Below are 13,243 nucleotides of genomic sequence, written 5' to 3'. Positions count from 1 at the left end.
GTTTCTAGTGAAATAGCTACCATGTAGAGAAGTCAACAGTCATAATGACTACTCTTTAAAGATAATGTCTAGCATTATACCTCTGGTGTCTCAGATGCAAGTTGCAAAATCAACATTGCCTAAAGCATCACATAAATAGTTTAACCTAGGTCTGGACTGTGTTCTACTAGTCTAATAAAACTGGTCAAACCCTAGCAAATTCTAGAGAATAATGTTTCACTTAAAATGTGCAGGCTTCAGAGAAAACACCAAATTCTGGAAGGCGTGTTCAAGTTCCATTAAAAATTCATCACAACAGCGAAGGCTCATGCACTTCGTGATTTAAGTGAACTAAATTTAGAACCCTATAGAACTCTGCATGCACCGCCTCCTCACTGGGGAGCTACCCAGCTCCTAGGTACAACATCAGAACTCAGTACTGGTGCAGAGAAGCAGGGCTCGGGAGCTCACCATCTTACTCACATCCACAGCTGATTCCATTCAAGGTGAGGCTCCATCTCTGAGCACTTGCCAGGAAAGGTCACCAAGAACATGAGCTGCCCTGAACAGGGGCCTCCAGACTCCCCCAGAGGAACCCCTGGAAGGAGTGCCCTAAGGATGGGCTGCGCCTGCCACCTCCAGGGCCTTGCATCTCACTGAGCCTTTCACCTTGGCCATGTGCCTCCATCTACTCGCCTCCACTGGAGCCCCCACTTTGCATGGTTACCTCTGATGTTGTGATTACAAAACCCCCCATTTCCTTGGGCTTCATTTGCCTCAGGTTTCCCCTCTGCTTCCCAGGGTTTCACGGGTCTGACATTCCTAAGATTCCTCTCCCTGGCCTTGAGACATCTCCTTTTGCAAGCATTCCTTCGCACGGTGTTCCTCTTCTCCCTGGCCTCAGCCAAGAGGGTCCCTCCTAAGAAATCTGAAAACTGGAGGCTTTCGTACAAGGATTTAAAAAGGCTGAGCCGAGGGCACACAGAACGGACACGGGATGGGGGAATAATGGGCTGTTAAAAGGGAAAAGAGAAGAACCTGAGATTTGAAGCAGAAGGAGCCTCAAAGGTGGCCTTCTCTGCTCCCCAAACGCCACCGACATCCCTCTCGGAAGCTTCAGCTCGCTGCAGGAGTTGCCTCAAATCTCACAGCAAGCTGGCAGCGAAACTGGGACTTTAATTCCCATCCGATTCACTGTTCTGTCCACCGTGTTCTAGAGGCCTTGCTGTGAGTGACACTTTCTGGGCCCTAATTCTTTCACCCTCATGAAAGATAATTAATGGCGCCATCTGCATTGCAGGCAAGTTTGAGAAATTTATCATAAAAACATCAAGTCAGTATAGAGCTTTTCAAGTTTGTGAAAGACAAGGATGTAGCTTTCTTGACAGCAGGCTGGCACGGCCCTGACAGCAGCACTCAGAACACCGGCTTCAGAGCGCAGTCCAAGCTCCACAGGCAAGGTGAAAGGCTTGGCTGGTAGAAAAGCATGAAGTTCAGTAGGCCTGGCTGGCTCAGTCGGTAAGGTACTTGACTCTTGAACTCAGGGTTGTGAGTTTAAGCCCCGGGCTGGGCGTGAACTTAAAAAAATAAATTAGAAAATGTTAAAAAGCATAAAGTTCTTGTTAAATGACTTCTTCACAGCATTAACACACACGCGCGCGCGCGCACACACACACGCCATCTCTAGCAGACCCGGTAGTGAGGAAGGGCACTGACGGGCGACAGCAAAGTCATGGCTGAAAGGATGATAACCGAGATGTCCCCGTGGAGGCTGGTCAAGGGAACAGAGTCAGACCCCAGCAGTTTTCTGTCTGGGGTTGGTTAACGTTCTCCTGTTAGTGTTGGTGAGTACAGAGGAAAGAAGCTGGAACACATGCAGATAAGTTTTCCATAAGGAATTAACAGTCCATTTCGATAATTTTAACGTATGCTTAAAAAAGAAAACCAGAAGATGATGACTCTGGGAAGTCAGCAGAAGTCACGGTGAGGACAAGCGGGAACTGGTTTGCAGAACTGAGGCAAGAGCAGAGCCTCTGAAACCACGGCCAGAAAGGCTCCAGCAAAGGTCGGCCCAGCTGCACACAGGATGGGGTGTGTCCATCAGATGGTCAGAGTGGCCGCTACGGCTGCCCAAGGTGACACTGGGGGAAGACGAGCCACTCGGAGCCTAGCCCCGGCTCTCCACAGTGTCTGGGAGGGAAACACTTTGAACCGGCACGATGCCGGGCAGTAACTGGTTTTCACGAAAATAATATGCTACACACTTCCTTTAGACTTAAAATAACTTTTATACTTAAAATAACTTGAAAATGTACCTGATAGTAAAACTATTCTGTTGAGTAGCTTGGGCATAATTTCACCCTTTTTCTGTAGTTACACTCGCCAAGAAAGCTGTCTATAATCCTGGAGACAAATTGTAAAAATAAAACCTCTCTGGTTTTAAGTTGCTCATAGTATTAAAACGGGACTCTAGGCTTTGCTTCCAACAGAAACAATGGAAAAGTTCTGGATTTTTCAGTGCCGCAGATCCCGGCATAAATTCCTGGGATGCTTGCCTCACGCTGCGGGGGTGCACAGCCTTTGCACCCTGTGGAGGGTCTGGCCCGCAACTCATCCACATGCCAGGCTCATGGGAGGAACAGCAAGGATCACATCTGAGGGGAGCTTTTCGTTTCTCTAAAAAAGGCTTTTAGTGGCTTTGACTGCATAATCCCAAATACCAGAAAAGACTCCCCAAATAAACTCAAATAAATTCAAATTGAGAAACCATTACATTTCCTTATACTCTTTGGAACCTCAAAGTCTTGTGGCATGAACAAAATGATTTTAGAGACTAACTAACTAAATACCTCTGAAACTTAAGCTACCAGCCTGTTCTACTTTATAATTATTTTAATTTCTAGGGTTCTGGTTTTTCTCAGGGATCTTCAGTAGCTTTTGTTTTATGGGGGGAAAAATGTTTCTCAAGTCGGAAAACCGACTTAATGTAGTGCGTTGGCAACTACATTAACTCCAGTTCAAGAGTCAATCCCCGGAGGCCAAACAAACAGGGACTGGAGCTGTGTAGGGAGGGGGTGTGTGGTCTGCGCCTAGCAACCCCCCCCCCCCCCCCCCCCCGTCCTCAGCTGAAAGGAAATTCATTTACAATGAATTTTACGGAACTATATCCTGATGGATTAACTGTGAAATTTAGATTAAAAATACTTTCAGGAAGTGAATTCTAGATATAAATCTGAGAGAAAACACCATTACAATACTTAAAATCATTATCTGCAATGATTTCCAGAAATGCTCGGAGGAACAGGGGTCAAGCCTCATCACTAAGGAAGGTAGAATACCTGCTTGTGTTTGTATTTTCTCATTTTTCTAGATGAACATTTGGTTACAGTATGCAAAAAACAAATGAATACGTTATTTTTCAAAGAAACAGCTAACAAAGGCAAAATTAATGAGCCAACTGAAAATGGCCACTATTGGCTGAGATTAACATATGCCATTTTATAACAGTACAATTTGGAAAAGGTCTCAATGGTCTATGTTGCCTACACAGCAGAAAGTAACAGGAGCTTCTCTTCTACCTCCCACCTGAACACCAAGTCTAAGCGTCCAGGAAAAAAAACATCAAAATTCACAACAGACACACACTGGAAGGGAGTGTAAAAGAGTCAGAAGAGACGTTACTGAGCAGCCGACACTGCTCCCGATTCACATCACCACCGCTAACCTTCCAGCAGGTCGTCTTCAACTCATTTCCCCGTGCATCATGTGACTTCAAACCGAAAGTTAATTTCCCTCCTCCTTTTGAGCAGCCACACAGCCTGCGTTCTTTTTCTTGTTTCACTGCACTCAGTTATTTTATCCCTCATTATTTAAATCAAAAATCTAATTTAAATAACCGTGTTGAGTGCCTCCCAGGTGTAAGTGAAGGGTCAGTGTGCTGGCAGGCAGTCAATGGTGATCATCTTGAGAGTACTGTTTCCTGGCTTTTATTTTTCTTCTCCTAAGAATGTGAAATTAATATGCCATGTTTGACACAGGTTTAAGAAACAGGTTATAAAACAATCTACAGAGATACTAAGCTACTCATCACTTGGATCTACCATGGGACACTTTTGTTCCGGCATCATTTTTAAGGCTATTCGTCACCACTGCTCAGCAATCTCGTTCTCTTCTTTCCAAGACCTCAACCGTCTTCTGGCCTCCACACCTGCAGACATATCTCTACCAGAGCCTGTGAATGGACATGTCGCTGCTCCACCAGGAAGGGCTTGGACCTTTAGAGGATTATGCACGCGCACAGACCAGCACAAATTTGCCCACTCTGATAACGCAAAATGCTGTCTTTCAGATTCAAGCAGAGAAGGAACTAGAATGTGTTCTCCTCATAAAGTAATTATTTAAGCCACAAATAACATTTATATTGGGAGATTTTTTTTAAGATCTGAACCTAAAAACTAAATCCTACTAGTTATAGTCTATTTAACATTACATCTCACACTCAGACACACCAGCTTGTATCAGATTACTGTTCAAATTTAGCTTGAGCTCAATTCTTGCAAGATTAGAATTTTTCCTTCTAAATACTAAGTTTCTGGAACCACGGTGAAGCAGAAGTATTTTGATTTTTCTTGGATGCTTATAACCTACAAGACAGTTTGTTACGAGCTACAGGGAAAACTATATATATAAATAACTACAAAGATGGCTGCTCCAAAGGAACTTAAAATTGAAGTTACATCCAACTTTGCGAAAACCAAGTCCCTTTGCAGAAAGGCCCTACCTAATATCAACAAGAAGCAAATGCTGATTGGAAAAGATGTTCAAGAGAATCTGATCTCATTAAAAGTAAAAAATGAAGGAGAAGGAAAGAGAGAGGAAGAAAGCAGGAAGAGGGAAGACCATAGAGGTCCAGGAGAGGGAGGGAAGGGACAGTAAGAGACAAGGGAGGGGATGAAGTAAATCTGCAGCCAGCTGGGTAAAGCAAGGACGCATGCGCAGCCAGGGCCCTGCTCAGGCATGGAAGCCACGGAATCCCAAGCACTGACATGGCAGCCTTTCTGAAACATGAAATCTTCTCAGTGCTGGTCTCCCAGGATTATGCCACAATTTGCTGAGTTGATGTTTCTCTCTTTCACCAACACCGGGATAAAATAAAACCCCTCAAGGAAGAGAAGCAGCCTGGGGGCAAGGGCTCACCAAGGACTAGGATTTCCAACAGTTGCCTCCTAGGCTGGTGCCTGAGGCTGGAGAAGGGTCTCCCTCTCACACCAGCCACCCATTTCATCTGCTCCCAAAAGATTCCTGTGCCCCCAAAGTTATACATCTTTCCTGCTCCCCAACTTAAGACTCTGGAACGGGCTCTCATATCCCTCCCCTGTGTGTTGGGAGTGGTACTCGGAATAAAAAAGATTCTCGAAGGGCACAAACCCACAAAAACTGAAATTCACAAAACAAACAATATAGCACCACCGTGGGCCATGATCTAAGTAGAAGTAATCCTGATTAAGGCAGATAGGAACCAACTATAATACACACTAGTGACAAATACCTGGTAGTGTCATCAGGAATAAATCATGTAATGGAGAAACAGAACTCTGCACAGTACCTGACAAAGACTCCATCAATGGAATCAATTGTAAGGATTACCCACAGTAAATTCTACCAAACAAATTACAGAAACCCCACGCCTACAAGTCTGAATTGTCAGCATATGTTCCTTCTTATGAAGACAATGACATTCTGCTTCCACTAACAATTCTGAATTCATCCATTTGTTCTGTTCATTTGCTCCCCAGTGATTCACACGATCCCACCCAGATGTCACTATGGAAAGGTACAAGGACAGAAGTTTACTTCAGTGCTGCAAACACTCACTAACACATCTATCAATATACAGTAATGCTCGAACAGAAGCCGTGACTACATTTCAGTTTTGTTTTGTTTTTTTTTAAAGATTTTATTTATTTATTTGACAGAGAGAAATCACAAGTAGATGGAGAGGCAGGCAGAGAGAGAGAGAGGGAAGCAGGCTCTCTGCTGAGCAGAGAGCCCGATGCGGGACTCGATCCCAGGACTCTGAGATCATGACCTGAGCCGAAGGCAGCGGCTTAACCCACTGAGCCACCCAGGCGCCCTACATTTCAGTTTTTTAAATCTGCAAACTACTGATTTTATTATTGCTTCTAACCAACTGTCTAAACATTAACAGTTCACTTAATCTTGTGGGAAAGAAACCCTAGACCCTTTTAAGATCAGCCAACACTTAAGGCTCCTCTCCCCTGGCAGTCAGAGATAACCACACTTGGAGGCTCATGGACCTCTGCATCATCACAGAGTCCAGCTCTAAATTCATGCAAACATGCATACTGAGGGGTATGTATACCTGTGTGACCCCGGAGAAAGACCCCATTCCTTAGACTGCTCAACAGAAATGCTGCACAGAAAATCAGGACACTTGTTTCCTTAAAGCTGCTGCCGTCAGCTTCCCTAGTAACCTGTAAGAAAACGGCTCTTCAACATTCTTGTTTTTTCCTGACTGCACATCCAGAAAGACGTAAAATGACAGATTTCCTCATCGGTCACGTGCGCCAGGAAACTGTTCCCACACAGTTACTGTCGGGGCTGTCTGATCATTTCAAGTCTAAGAAAACATACCCCAAATCCATCCAGAATGTCAACCACTCAAAATTTGGTCACAACACTACAGGAGTCATGAGTGGTCTGGACCACACAGAGGTAAGAAAGAACACGAAAACAGCAAACCCTTCATTTGGGCAACAAACAGTCAAACGTGTTTACTTCTGCCCAGGCACATACAATAAATCAAACTGTAGGAGTTATCTTACCCAACAATCCATGTAACCACAGGAGTCCTAGTTTGAATAACCAGGAAAACGAGAGAGCTTTTAAGAGAGAAGCAGGTCTCTAGCCCATGAGGAGCTCTCGAATGCCATGAGGTGTATCCAGTTGCAAATCTACAGACCCTCTTAACTCTTACATAATTTTCAATCTACTTAATTCACTTTGTGTCGCCAAACCAAAACATATGGATTTCAGAAAGCCATACCAGAAAATGCTGCAACTATTCCTTCATTTTTTTCCAGAAGGGCCACAACAAACCGAAGGATGGACAGAATTACCACAGAGCTAATTTTGCCAGTGCCCCCCAATTAAAATGGCACAGACCCAAGGTTCAGTGTGCCGGGCATATTCCCACAAGGCTCCCGCTGGATGCTCACGGCAATCCTGCGAGGTAAATCTTATCCCCATTTTACAGACAGGTAAACTGAAGAGCAAAACATGTGGAGTAACCTGTCTAAAATCATAATGCTATTAACTGGTGGAGCTGGGATATGAACCCGGCCTCCTAATTCCAAGGCCATGTTCTGGCATGCCACAATAAAGTCCACACATCGTACATCTCCCAGGACTTAGAGGTACAGCTGGGTCAGCAGTTTTTCCCTTCTCCCCCCCGCCCCCCACACACAGCTCAGGCTCACTTTAAACAGGTTATCTATGTGCCAAGTAGTCATCAAGTTGTAATCAGAGAAGCAATAATGGAGCTCAGGCAGTGTACTTGTACATACTTTAGCACGAAACTGGAAGCTGGAGGGAGCACAATAATCGTTCACCGAGAAAACAAAGCTTACCAACTCCGTGCCCTTTCTGCCAACTGCCTGTGAGACTGAGGGGATCCTGCCTCTCTAAAACTGAAGAGGGCCAGGAAGAGCGTGAATGCAGCATCACTTCTTGATTTAACATTTTCTACACTCTCGTGCAACCATAAATTGAATTTATCTTGGCACACAGGCAGCAATTTACATTTTACATTCTGAATTCTTGAATTTGTAATTTTGATGGAATCCGAACTATAAATATCAAGCTTACCACCCAAATTTGATCTTATTATCAACAACACAATCACACACAACAAAGAAGATAACTTCCTATGACGATAGATTTTCAGCCGCTAATCAGACTACTTAAGCGAATTTGGGATTTTAAGCCCCCTGTTCAAAAATCCAACCAAGACTGAGACTATATCTAATTATTCCTTTTGATTATTTGTCTGGAATGCCAGTGAGAAGGAAACGGTAACTTCAACGCCACTGTCAATCCTACAGAAACAACAATCCGTAATGTGGAAGTGCAGGAGGAAAGCATTCCACGTGTGCAAGGCCAGCACCGCGCTGCCGGCTGCCTGAACCCAGGAGAGGAATGTGAGGCTTCGGTCTTGGGTCTGTGCTGACGCCGACATCAATCTGTTCACAGAAGGTACCCAAGGCAGGCGGTGGAGGTGGAAGCCCTCCCTCCTCCCAAGGACCCTCACACACTCTGCCTAACGCCAACAGTCACTTGGTAACAGAGAGTAACAAGGTCTAAAAATCTCTTATGTTAACAAAAAATACGGAACCAGAAAGGCATATTCTACCCCTCCAACTGGCAAGAGAATGAAAACTGAACCTAAGAAGCCAAACAATAGAAAAAACTAAAATTTAAATAAAGGCACAGGAATTTGCAGGGTTGCCCATTCTAAACTGTATCGCAACTTCAAATACGGCACACGACTGGTTTTGGGGTTCTAAACAGGGGAGAACAAACCAGTTTGTCTTCATTTTTGTGGCATGTGCGGTCTCAGGAAACCTACAAAAGACTGCCCCAATAGGACGGATTAGAAATACAAGGGGAAAGACTGTTGATCACCCACAGCTTTAACTGGAGGGTGGTTAGCCTAAGTGGGAACTTACTGGTTTTCTTTTTAACCAAAGCAAAGATAATTCTCTGCAACTACACATAACTGGTAACATACAGTTAATTTATTAAGGATGAAATCAGATTTGGGTCATTCAGATACTGATTAAATTAATAAGAACATATAAACGGAAAAGTTTTCCAAGTATCAAATTAACAAGAATTTTGAATGTCATAATCTTGTTTTAGAAACTGGTATTTTTATATATCACACACATACAGTATCATTATTTTATCATTAGGGTAAGTCACTAGCTTCTGAAAATATTCAAAGACTGTATTTTAAAATGTATTGTGTATATTAAAATATGCATACTAAAATGTATTGATACATAATACTTAAAATAACTATACATGTATGAGCTTAGTGTGAAAATTCCCATCAAAAAAATATTTCTAAATTTCAGGGTCATAACCACAAAAATGGGAAGAGGACATTGGTACAGCAGAGGGCTCAGAATGCTGAGAACTTTGTCTCTTACCCATAATCCTGCTGAACTTTTTCTTCTTAATATATGTTGTCAAGTTTTAACCTTTTAAAACAAAGCTACCGCCTAATTTCTAGCGGAAAGGACAGAACCGAAAGGAAATTGCTTGTGGAAAAAATGAAAAGCAAAGATTACGAGGCAGAGGTTCTGCCCAGTCTTCCGTGTGTGTTTGAGCATGGGGGTGAGGCATTAACGACCTTAGTTAATGACCAAATCTTCAAGGAACAACTGAGTAAAAAACTCTTATTAAAAGTTTCAGGTAGAAAAGACCATCTTACGTTTTGTTACAAATTCAGGAAATTTCAAAAAAAGTTTCAGAACTTTTTAAGTATTCCAAAGACTCTAGAGCGGGTAAATACAATTAAGAAATCAACCTCTGCCCCTCAGGAGGAAAATTCACTACAGCACAAAGGCAGGTTAGGGCAGCTCCTTCCTCCTGGTTTCTTTTCACGCTTTTCCTCCGGAATGAGTCAAGCCACTAGAACAGGAACAGCTTTAAGAGCAAACAAAACCTCTTAAGAAAGTGCTGCTTCCAACAGTTCAAATGAGTTCCCCTTAAAGGAACAAATAACAGATAAAAAGCCACCCCCCAAATAAACACTTTGACCCCCCCCACCACCAAAAAAACCCAACAGACAAAATCCCCACTTTTCATCGGTGTCACATCTTCAGAGTGAAAGAAAGTAACAAGCATGATTTAACTCTACAACAAATCAGCACTGCACATACCCCCAAGCTCCCACACGGAACTCTTGGGAGTGTATGTAAATTAAAACATGTTTGTGATCTCCCTAACATTCAGCTTAAGAAAACTTTCAAAATCACACTGTATTCACTGCAATAGCCAGTCATTCCCAACACAAGAACTGTGGTGCGGAGAAGGAAGCAGAACATCAGCATCTTCTTGAAATCTGGAGCTCCCTGGTCCTGGAAGTGTCCCCCACCCCCGCCACCCCCAACCGGCCCGCACTGCAGAGGGACTCAGACCAAGGCAACGTCTTACTCTGTTCCTGCAGGTGCGCCAACTGATTTCAAAAAGAATATAAAACTTAGGAAAAATGAAACATTCAGAAGAAGCCCAAACCAACAAATGACACTGTAAAAACACTTAACAGATGACAGCTAACAAGGGACAAAATGTAATCTATTAGTGTTTTTAAGAACTGTTTATTTGAGGTGCTCAAAGGAATACAATAAATCTATTCAATCCATAAACCCCCAAGGCAAGAATAACTGAAGGCATTAGTTCTCAGCATAAGTGAGCTTTCTAATACCAAAGGCTTCGCTTAATCACACTGCCTTATTATTTAGGATTAAAGTGGGCAATTCTACAGTGAGTAGCAAACATTCATCTCGGCTAATTAGTAAAGCCTTATAAAACACTGCTACTTATTCAGTATGACTGTCCTACTCAGAAACATTTTGAATAAAAACTAGATTTAGGCAAGGCGGAGCCAAGGTGAACCTGGGCCACCCACATAACCCCCACAGCCCCAGTGCCCTCAACTACACAGGAGGAGAAGCAGCCTGGCGACCCAGCAGCACCACCAGCAGGGCCTTCAGCAATGCTGTCTCCGGAACCAAGCACAGTGCCGGGCACACGTGCAGCTCGCTGACCGCTGACCACTGCTGTCACCCTCACCGTCAACAAAAAGCTGTGATTCATCACGAAAGAACAGGATGTGCAGAGAAGTGTCAGATCACCACAGACGAACCTATCAAAACCCATTATAAGCAATGAATCGAACCAGGACCTCCCAGACTGTCGAACACTGGTTTAATGGGAGTGCAGATAAAGAAAACCGGCTACTTTCAGGGTTCATCCTTTTCACTTGGAGAAACAACAGCAAGCTTTTCAAGAACTCTTGCTTCTCCGTGCCTGAATTCAGAGTCCCTGAACTCGTCAACCAGATTATTAACATTAATCAAATCCAAACTTTGGAACTGTCCTTGGCAGCAGGTACAGCAGAAACAGGTCACGCGAGGGCCGCCACAGCCAGGCGGGTCTACCTGCGAGGGCAACGGGCCGCATTTCCCTCAGCCGCAGGCTGTGTGCAGAACCCGTAGGCTGTGTGCAGAACCCGCCGCACCACGCCCTTGGGGGCCTCACGCTATCCCTCGCTTCTTCACAGGCAACTTCTAATACAAGACAACACTCCTTTCTGTAGTTCTGCTAAGTCCGTGCATGTAGAAGCCCCTCTATAAACCAGAACAGGAAACTGCCTACGGAAAGGAAGCACTCACTGAGTTTCAAAAGCAATTAATCCGTAATTCTGAAAAAGAACCTAGTACTCCAATTTAGGGAAGGCACAGAAAATTGAGTTTTGTTTTTGTTTTTTATTTTCAAATTATAACCAAATTTTTTAAAAATCAAATAAACTAGTTTGAACTCACCACATTAAGGGTCCCGTTTCCTTTTTCCTTTTAGAAAATTTCATCATGATCAAACCTATTTTCTGCATTAGGCCAAGTCCTACCTTCCAATTTACATATGGACAGGAGAAACAGTGTTAACAGCCTACTTGGGACATGTACTGGGATTTTTTCCAAGTTCATCCACTGAACTACAGTTGAAAAATGTGCAAAATGCTTTGAAAATTTGTAGTTAATCCACACAATTTCCCTATGAACCAATTATATATACACAGCAAAGATGAAAGGCACAACACTGGGGCACCTAGGTGTCTGGGCTGCTTAGGCAACTGCCTTCAGCTCAGGTCATGATCCTGGAGTCCCAGGATCGAGTCCCACCCACTTCAGGCTCCCGGCTCAGTGAGGAGTCTGCTTCTCCCTCTGACCTTTCCCCTCTCATGCTCTCTCTCATTCTCTCAAATAAATGAATAAAATCTTAAAAAGAAAAAAAAGGCAAAACTACTCACCAATTTCTTACCTAAATTTGGAGCGAGTCAGTAGCAGAAGTATAAAATTAGAAATTTAAAAAAACAAAACAAAACAACTCCACGCTGCTTCCTACTATTGAAAAAATATCGAAGCTGTCTCAAGCTTTTAAAAAAAGGCCCGCATTAACAGCAGCATGGATCCGCGTAGCAGGCACCCACCAGAGATGGGGCCCTACACTCAGCAGAGGCATCGCTCAGCTAGAAGTGAGAGCTACAGTGGGAATCAGCCAGGACACTGCTCTCTTGGGTCAACGTGACAGGTTAACGCTGGGACCACATTTCCACGGGAACATCACCACCTCCCACCGCCAGCACCTGTGAAAGGGCTACCAAGGAGTGCCCTGCAAGGAAGTGAGTGTCTGCCTACCAGACACCCGGAAGGTTCAGGGCCCATCTGCCGTCACCCTCAGGCAACATGGCCAGGCTTCACCATTCAGCCAGGCCTCTGCCATTCAGCTTTGGCCAGGGAGCCTTAAAAGAGCCGTCGGCTGCTAAGGGAGGGCTGCTAGGGGGGACCAGGACAGCAAACACCACCAAGGCACCCCTGTTCTCAACTTTTATCACGGGCACCCTCAAATGGTCACTTTAAATGGAACCAGTGTTGTCCCGTCTGCTGCCATTGCCCATCCCGTGGGTAAGGAGATGGAAAACAGTATATCCTGTAGAAGCAGAGGCACAGAAAACCAGGATTCAAGTTCTGACTCTGACACCCAGCGGCAGTGAGTCTGGACAGGTCAGCCAAGGTGGCTAAGGGCCCATCTCCTCCTCTGGAGGCAGCAGAGACTACACAGGAATATTCGGCCAAAGCAGAGAGCCCAGCACTGCTCAGGGCTCCTGACCCGCATGCCTCTGACCCCAAGTACTTCCTGCACCGCCATCGGAGTTTCCTGCTACACCTGCTTCCTACCTGCTGTCCAGCAGTGGCCTGCGACCTCCCATGTCCTTCCAAGTTCTTCCTTCCCCAACTACGAAAGGTCCTTCCTTCTTCCCCTCCTCAGCATCCTTTGCAGGAGTCCTCTCCAATGTGCTCTGCTGTCCCTACAATGCAGCATCACGTCCTCTCCCAAAGAGATCCTGGCTACCACCCCCCCCCCACCCTGGACCCCAAACACACATAACCACACC

General features: G+C 44.5%; 1 protein-coding gene across 9 annotated transcripts in view; it reads right to left on the bottom strand.

Annotated features, from left to right (window-relative positions):
• The window catches only part of PRDM2 (PR/SET domain 2), a 125,788-nt gene that overhangs the window by 55,639 nt on the left and 56,906 nt on the right, over positions 1–13,243 (bottom strand). The gene's annotated exons all lie outside the window — the stretch shown is intronic.

This window comes from Mustela putorius, unplaced genomic scaffold, assembly GCF_011764305.1.
Source record: "Mustela putorius furo isolate JIRA1106 unplaced genomic scaffold, ASM1176430v1.1 tig00003853_pilon_pilon_pilon, whole genome shotgun sequence".
Taxonomy (NCBI): Eukaryota; Metazoa; Chordata; class Mammalia; order Carnivora; family Mustelidae; genus Mustela; species Mustela putorius.
Note: the sequence above shows the minus strand (reverse complement) of the source record. Positions and strands in the feature narration are given on the sequence as shown.